This window comes from Camelina sativa, chromosome 3, assembly GCF_000633955.1.
Source record: "Camelina sativa cultivar DH55 chromosome 3, Cs, whole genome shotgun sequence".
Taxonomy (NCBI): Eukaryota; Viridiplantae; Streptophyta; class Magnoliopsida; order Brassicales; family Brassicaceae; genus Camelina; species Camelina sativa.
The window spans coordinates 19,999,477-20,008,512 of NC_025687.1; the positions used below are offsets into that span (position 1 = coordinate 19,999,477).

At 34.4% G+C, this 9,036-nt stretch overlaps 1 long non-coding RNA gene across 1 annotated transcript; it reads left to right on the forward strand.

Annotated features, from left to right (window-relative positions):
* On the forward strand, positions 6,405-8,246 carry LOC104777581. Its single transcript, XR_766308.2, has 2 exons — positions 6,405-6,728; positions 7,645-8,246. It is a non-coding gene; the product is annotated as an uncharacterized LOC104777581 (long non-coding RNA).

Below are 9,036 nucleotides of genomic sequence, written 5' to 3' on the forward strand. Positions count from 1 at the left end.
ATGATTTTGATGTTTCAATTTTGTAAGAGTCTAACCGGTTAATCGATGTAGAAGCAGTATATAAGGGTTGTATTATCCACTTAACTTTTGTCTATGGTGATCTGGTCCCACAAAAAAGGGATTTGGTTTGGGAGCGCTTGTTACGTATTAGTACCACTCGCTCAACTCCTTGGTTTCTTATTAGGGATTTAAACGAGCTAACAGGAAATCATGAGAAACGCGGAGGAAAGCTACGACATGCCTCTTCTTTTCTCTCTTTCAATGGCATGATACATGATTGCGGATTTGTGGAATTTCCCTATTTGGGGAATTGTTTGTCTTGGCGAGACTGACGGGATAAGAAACCTATTCGATGTCGTCTGGACAGGACTTTAGGTAATGCAGATTGGCATGACCTATTTCCGGATACGGTTACGGAATATTTATCGATGATCGCCTCGGATCATGCGCCTTTAGTGGCTAGTTTAGGTGCAAAGAGGCCGTGTTGGGTGGGAAATGAGGGGTTAATGGATGTGATCTCCTCTGGTTGGCTGGGAGGACAGGATCCGGGTTCAAATGGGTTTGTGGAAAAAATTGTTAATTGTAGACGAGCGATATCTTGGTGGCGGAAACAGCAGGTGCCTTACGGGAGAGTTTTAATTGAGGATCTTAAGCGTCAACTGGAGGTGGCCCAGGCGGATGATGGCACGGGTCCAGAGGTCATTTCTGATCTCAATACCCGCTTGCGCGAAGCATGTTGGGAAGAAAAGATACATTGGTACCAGAAGAGTAGGAATCGCTGGATGAGGTTGGGGGATAAAAATACTAAGTATTTTCAGGCACAAACTAAGCAACGCCAGGATTGGAACCGGATTGTGGATCTGTTTGATAAACAGGGTGTTTGGTCCACTAAGGATCAAGAAATTTGTGCTACGGCAGTGTCGTATTTTGAGGAATTGTTTGCTACGATTTCTTCGGGTAACTTCGAGGATGTGTTAAAGGAGGTCAAAACTGTCGTCACAGACACGGATAACTCACGGTTAATGGCCCCTGCCACGAAGGATGAGGTTAAGAAGACAGTTTTCATGATGCACCCGGACAAAACCCCTGGTCCAAATGGAATGACAGCTTTGTTTTTCCAAAAGACATGGACGATTGTTAAGGGGGATCTAGTGTCAATGGTTAATCAATTTTTCGACGAGGGAGTCTTTGATAGGGGTTTAAATCGGACGCATATCTGTCTCATCCCCAAGGTGGCAAAACTGACGCAGCTGGCAGAGTTGCGCCCGATAAGTTTGTGTAATGTAGGGTATAAGATGATTTAGGAGTGTTGATGATTTTAACACGGCTTTGTTGGCTAAGCAGTTATGGAGGTTGATGGAATATTCGGACTCATTGTTTGCTAGGGTTTTTAAGAGTAGGTATTACCGAAACTCAAACCCTATGGAACCAATACGGTCATATTCTCCTTCTTATGGGTGGAGGATCATTGTTTTAGCTAGATCTCTGGTAAATAAAGGGCTTATTAAAAGGGTCGGTTCTGGGGACTCCATTTCAATATGGCAGGATCCCTGGATTCTAACTCAATTCCCGAGACCAGCTTTAAGTAACGGTCCTTTCAGGATCCAGATCTTCGATTGACTCATTTTATCAATCGTCAAACGAACACTTGGCAACGAGATTCGCTCTTTGAGCATTTTGACCCTGTGGATGCAACTCTGATCGAAGCCTTGCCTTTAAGTAATTGTTCGAAAGCAGATTACTTCAGTTGGCATTTTACTAAACATGGAAAATATACGGTTAAATCATGGGATGAGGTGGCGCATTTTGAAATTCCGAATACGTTCCAGGCTTTTGGGATTGGGCCATATTTTACTTCTCTTCTGGCTAAGGTTTGGCAGGTGCTGTGTCCCCCAAAATTACAGCATTTTATGTGGCAAGTTTTGACGGGCTGTATTTCGGTATCGGCTAATTTGAGGCGACGAGGGATAGCTTGTGATGTAGCCTGTACAAGGTGTGGGGCAGATGTGGAGAAAATAAATCATGCCATTTTCTTGTGTCCATTGGTCCGGCAGAATTGGGCTTTAGCTCATGTTCCGGTAGGGCCACAGCTCTTCCCTACGGAGTCTGTGTATGCTAATATGGATCATTTTTTTGGAGCTACAAAACCGGGTTCACAGATTGCAGCTTTTGCTTGGATAATGTGGTATATCTGGAAGGCAAGGAATGCTCGGGTTTTTGAAAACCAGGTGGAACGACCTGATGAGGTTGTCCAGGTGGCGATAGGTGAAGCCCAGACTTGGCATCAGACACAATGGAGGAGGAGTCAGACGACTTTCCCTCATCCACTAGTGTTACGGTTACTCGGGCCCAGGGCTTCAATGTGCTCCCCTCCCGTCGGTTTTTTCTAGACATCGGTGCTTTGTGGATGGATCTTGGAAAGGGACTGATGTTTTTGCAGGTGCAAGATGGGGTTGTACTTCCTCACAAAGATCTCCACCAATTCACGGTGCAACCAATTACCGGCATAGTTTGTCTCCGTTACATGCAGAAGTGGAAGCTTTTATCTGGGCGATGCGATGCATGATTGGACATGATTTCCAGGAAGTGGTTTTTTATTATGGACTTCTCCGATTTGGTGAAGATGGTGTCTTCGCCTCAGGATTGGCCCGCCTATGCAACATACCTAGACGATATCAAGATTGACAGGGAGGAGTTTTCTTCTTTTTCTTTGGTTCAGGTTTCTAGAAATGCTAATGTCTGTGCGGATTCTTTGACACGCTGAGCGCGTCTCTCTTAGCATCATATTTTGTTTGTAAACAATTTCTCCACAAATTGGCTCATTTGAGATGATTTATTTTCTTGTTGACAAAAAAAAGTATAAATTAGTTTTGATTTGAATAGATATTTTTTACTTTTCTAGACTTTTTATTTTTAACCTGTCAGCGTTTTTTATTTTTAATTAATTATATTTAATTAATTAATTAATTAATCTTAATTATTTTTTTTAATGGCAACTGAATGTAATTTTTTACAAATTTTAAGGTTAGTTTTATATTTGTACTTTCCAATTAATGTAGTAGGATTTCTAATTTATAAATACATTTAAAGTGTTTGTTGACAAAAAAAAAGATATTTAAAGTGTTATGTACTTATCAGTTTGCAAACCCAAATAATATGATCTTATATCTCTGTATCAACAAGAAAGTGTACTGCAAGCTCTGATATCTCTGTTCAAGGTGTAGAAGACAATCCATACGTACTCAAGTTGATTATATATGGATTTGTTTAGATTTTTTATATTTTCACAGTTCACTTATAGTTACATGCCTTAGAATTTAATTTACAAAGTAAAACATAATAAAAAATTAAGCAAAACATAAGTAACATTTAAGTAAATTATAAATAAAATTTAAGCAAAAACATAAGTAAAACTACAATAATATTCTCATCAAGTAATCAGAAATTCATTTTAATAAACTAATTATCTTCTTCAAGTTTTTTGTGTGTGTTTTACTTACGAATATATATATCATAATGGTAAGTAAATTTTATATTCAATAAAATTAGTACTAAATAATTAATACAGTTATTTTAAAATTTAACATCCATTTTTATTGGATGATATCCATGTTAAATAACAAAATTACCTTCGTACCGTTCTTCTTTGTTGTGTGTCTCCTCTTCACTCAACCTGGAGTTTCAACCTCAGTTTATACGATTCATGTAAGTAAATATCAACTCTCGGTTTTATTTATCTCTCTATAATTTTAAATCTTTAACTTTCCTTTTTTTTTTTCTGGTCTGAAAAGAGTTCGGATGGGGATGTGATTGATTGCATCAATCGGCTGGATCAACCGGCCTTCCATCAGCCACTCCTACGATATCATTTAATTCAGGTTTGTTTTTAACTCATTTTTTTTCTCGTTAATTCTCCTAAAAATAAGTTTGTTATAGAAAAAATAAATAAATTATGTAGGAATATCCCACTGGGATGCCACATACCGCAAAACAAACTTAACAAGTTTGGCATGAGAGCGGAGAAGATTCGAGTACGTTGTGAGCATCCGGGAGTTTCTCCCACGAAGCATCATCCAACGGTTCCAAAGGTATATGAGGTCGCCAACAGAGTCACTGCAGGACACATGGTACGCAAACCGTCGTTTTTATTTGTTAACTTTATTAGACAACGATGAAAAATAACATCGCACATACGAATACATAAAGGGAAAATTCCCAAAAAAAATCCCAACTTATTTTTATTTGAACGTTTAATACCCAATACTTTTTGGTTGGAATAAAAATACATGATATATTAAATTAATGTCAAATAAAATCTTGTCTTTTAAAGATTGGTCGAATTAAACATACCACTTAACAAACGTTAACATGTGTGACGAAATAGCTAAACCGGGATTAAATTTTCTGAAGAATAGTTTTTTGAATATATATATATATATATATATATAATCCATTTACTTAATTTTCATCAATATATTAATGTAGTCTAGTGGTATTGTGGTCGTTTTGCAACTAGCAATATTCGGGTTCGAATCCTCTTTATTGCCAGTAAGTTCTCTGTTACAAAGATGGGCAGATCTTGAAAGGTAGAATCTACGGCGGCATTAATTCGCCCTCACCACCACCACTGTTAACAAAGGCATATTGACTAGAACGTAACAATCGCATCCTTGATCATCTGAAAATCACAACAACAAAAACACCAAAATCAATCTCCAGATCTAAGAATCTAAAATCAATCTCCAATGAATCCACATCGCCGTTCGTCGATGGAAGCACTATTCTGTAACTCTATATCGGTTGTTGTCAGTGGAGTTTTAAAAAACAAAAAAAAATAATCAATATAGGATTTGGAGGAGGTGGGTGTCGAACCCAGATTCTATTGGTTTCAGAAAAACCAACCTTCAGATACCACTAGACTACGTTTATTACGCCAATATAGTTTTGTAAATGGATCGTCTATATATCTGGAACAATGTGTAACACGGTTTAGTTATTCTGTCACACATGTTAACATCTGTTAAGTCGTATGTTTGATTCGACCAATCTTTAAAAAAGAAGGTTTTATTTGACATCAGTTTAATATATCATGTATTTTTGTTCCAACCAAAAAGTATTGGGTATTAAACGTCCAAATAAAAATAAGTTGGGGTTTTTTTTGGGAATTTTCCCAATACATAAATACGGATCATTCTCAATATCTCTATAATAAACAAAAATTAACATTTGGGCCGAAATAGCCCAATGGTTTTACTACTATGGGTTTACAATCCAAAAATTAAATATACAGATATATACATTGGACCGTTCTCATTCTTTAACATCTACTACATCAGTATTATATATAACACTAGATTTCCATAGAGGAATAACTAAATTTCCCGATCATTTGTGCAGCTAAATGCAGAGTCGGCCCTTAACACAAGCAGGTGAAGCACATGCTTATGACCTCCAAATAAGATAGTGAATATTCGACCCTTTTTCCTAAAAACTTCATTAGTTCTACTGATAAAAAGGTAAGATATTAGTACCAAAGGTCAATGTTTCAAATGTTTTCTATTATTCTTTGTGTTTTTCAAGTGTTTTTTTTTAAATATTAATGTATAATTGGCCCCACCAAAAACATGAACTTGTGGCCTTAATATTTTCAGAGAAGGCTCTGGGAAATGTTTATATTAATTTTTAATCCCGCAATATACTTCATTACCATTTGTTTGTTATATTTAGTTTGTTTTGATTAGTGTTTGAGATTCTATTTTGATTGTTAATTATTATAACAGAAAATAAGGGATCTAAATAAATAGTAAGTAATTTAGTAGCTATGATTAAGTTATGTTTTTCCTAATGATTTAATTGTTTTACATAATCTTAGTTAAATCAACTTAATTTTTCTATGTCAGATATTTTAATATTAATATTGTTGATAAATAATAAAATGAGGATTTAACCCGTGTTAGCATAAATTTAATAATATTTTATTAATTACAACATATTCTCTTTATAACCCATCTACTATATAACCATATCACATAGTATTTTTTAAAAAAACTAAATTTACATAACATTAAAATTTTATAAAATTTTAGGGGTTAATGTTGTAAATAAAACTAATACTAAAAACTAATTCCTAAATTCTAAATACTAAACCCTAGAAATAAAATTCTAAATTCTAAATTCTAAATTCTAATTCCTAAATTCAAAATACCAAATTTAATTTTTTATTAGCCTATTAATTAAATTTGAAATATTAGAAATATTTTGACAAAACATTAGAAATAACTACTATACTTTATACCCAAAAAAAGGAAAAACTACTAAACTACCAATATAAAGTACATGTATGTATTGTGCTCCTTTTTTTTCTTTTGCTTCGGTGATGTTAAGAATATATTAAAGTATACAAAATAAACTTAACAAACCAGATGAGTGGTGTTGCATAAGTCAAATACAGAGAATCAAAAACATCGTCTCTTCACGACTCACTTACGGCGATTCACAAGACTGAGTTGAATCCTTACGTTTCTCATGCCCCTGTCTTCTTCTTTTATTTTCTATCTGATATCCGCATCCTAATCCTATGATTGATATTGGTTTGGTGGCAAATACGATTGGTTCGATTAAGGACACGCTAGGGAAATGGGTGAAGTTGGCTGCCAACACTACCAAGAAGGCCTAGGATTAGATAAATGATCATATCAATTGGTAATTGGATTTCGTTCGACAACACTGTAAGCTTCTTTTTTCAATATTCTTCTTCTTCTTCCCTTTTGATTAAATGAATTGGGGATTAATTTGATTACTGTCTGTCGGAGAAATTGATAGTATTGGTTATGTCTTTTGGTTAAGTTAGTTGTTCATCCATCTATGCACAATATTTTTTACTGTCTTCTCTGCATCATTATGGGGTTTTAGAATGCTTAAACCTGTAGGAGATGTTACACGTGAGAGCGCCACGTAGAGCTGACCATGACTGAAAACTGGTTGAGGCAGATAGAGAAGCACTGATTTTAAGCTTTTTCCTTGGCTTTTGTTAATTGTCATTGCATAGCATACTCTAATTGGGAATTGACGTCTTCGAAGTGTGAAAGGATGCTTTGAGTCAGGTGGCGATAAGATTATCCGTGGCAAAATCACTTTTTGACCAGCGTGTGTGCCTATGACTATTTCGCCCTCAATCAGTCTTTTTCCCAACACGTGTTACAATTAATCTTGTGCCATTGCATAGACCTTCTTTTTGGTTAATGTTGTGAATCAACATTATTGGAGCTCCTACTTTCAAAACCAACTGATGTTTTGGTAGTCCTTGGAACTCTAGTGAGTTTAGATACTCAACCATATACAGAGACTCGTACTTAGTAGTTACTTTGTCACCCTTGCCCATACTGTCTGAGCGGAGATACTCCTTCGGTGTTCCTGGTAGATTCTCTAACATGTATGCATTAATCTCATCAACTGTCTCATTTCGTGGAGTTAGGATTGCTCTCTCTGTAATGCTTGCATATGTACTTTTTGATAACTTGTTCTCTGTATTTGTGGCTTTAAAAATATCTTGCAAATGATCTACAATTGATTGCATTATGAATTTAGGATCAACGACCACCATCTGACCATCATCTTTGTCGACATCTTTTTCCTCACTTGTAGGTGCAGTTCCATCTCCAACACTTAGCAGCCATGCATCGAAGTTTGCTTGTGATTCTTGAAGTCTCATGATCTTTTTTAGGGAGAAAACTTTGCAAGAGTCCCACAAGTATGATTGTTTAATTGATGCTAATACTGTATCAGCTCGAGAACCTTGTGGAATAACTGGTAGTGTTTCATCAATCTTTTCCGGAAATTCAAGAGAAATTCAAGTACCTTCTTGTCTATGAGCAGTAATTCGAGCCCCATAAGTAAGCCATCTTTTTTAGGATTGCGTGCTTCCAGACGTGGATGATCCTAACAACAATTTCTTTGTTAGTAAACCTTTTGATAACTCATCAAAAACCAAGGAGGGAAGTAATTGAGCTGAAGGAGGAGAAGATGCAGGTGCCATTGTAATTCAATGAGCTCTCTCATTGATCTCGAGGAACTATATGTTTAGGTGGAGCTATGGTTTTCAATGATATTGAGCTTGTTCCATTCTCTGTTTTAGATGGCTATTTATACATGAAATCTAACGTAGAATTTGTAAGCTTTCCCTTTTTTTTTTTTGCTTCTAAGTAGAATTCTTCCCTTTTTGTTTGAGCTAAAAGTTCCTTTTTTAATTTGAACGATTGACGATATAACATTTATTTTGAAAACTAAAACTTAATTTTACACTTTTTTAATATTTTTATTTTATTTCCATAGATTTTCGTTTTTGATTAGTTTTATACCATTTATTTATTTTGTAAAGGAAAACTTAAATTTACAAATATTTTAAAAGATTTATTTTCTTTCCATAGTTTCATTTTTTTCCTTTTTTAAAAAATCTTTTAAAAATGTTAAATTACAAAAAACTTAAATTTACAAATATTTTATTATATTTATTTTATTTCCATAGATTAAATTTGTTTCTATAGATTTTCGTTTTTTATTAGTTTTATACCATTTATTTATTTTGTAGCTTAATCTTATTAAAATGTTAAATAATGAATTGGCTAATCCATGTTGGATGTTAATAATATAGTAAGTTTTGTGAATTATAAAAATGTAAAATAATGAAATGGCTAATCCCTATTGGTGGTTTAAAATCCTAGGTGGACAGCCTTAAGAACTTACTTTTACTTTTATTTAGTATAGATATCAGATATAATGGATATTTTTTAATGACGTATCTTGATATTAACCGAACTCTAAACATCAAGATATAATGCGCAAATTATTTTCGTCTACAACTTTAATTATTTAGGTTAAATGAGCAAATTTTGAGAATTATTGTTTATATATTTGATATAATGCGGTTTGGTGTGAAATTTTCGCGCCAAATTATCCGTTTTAAAATTCAAACAACGAGGAACCAAAAATAAAGAAATATATATATATATATATATATATATATATATATATATATAT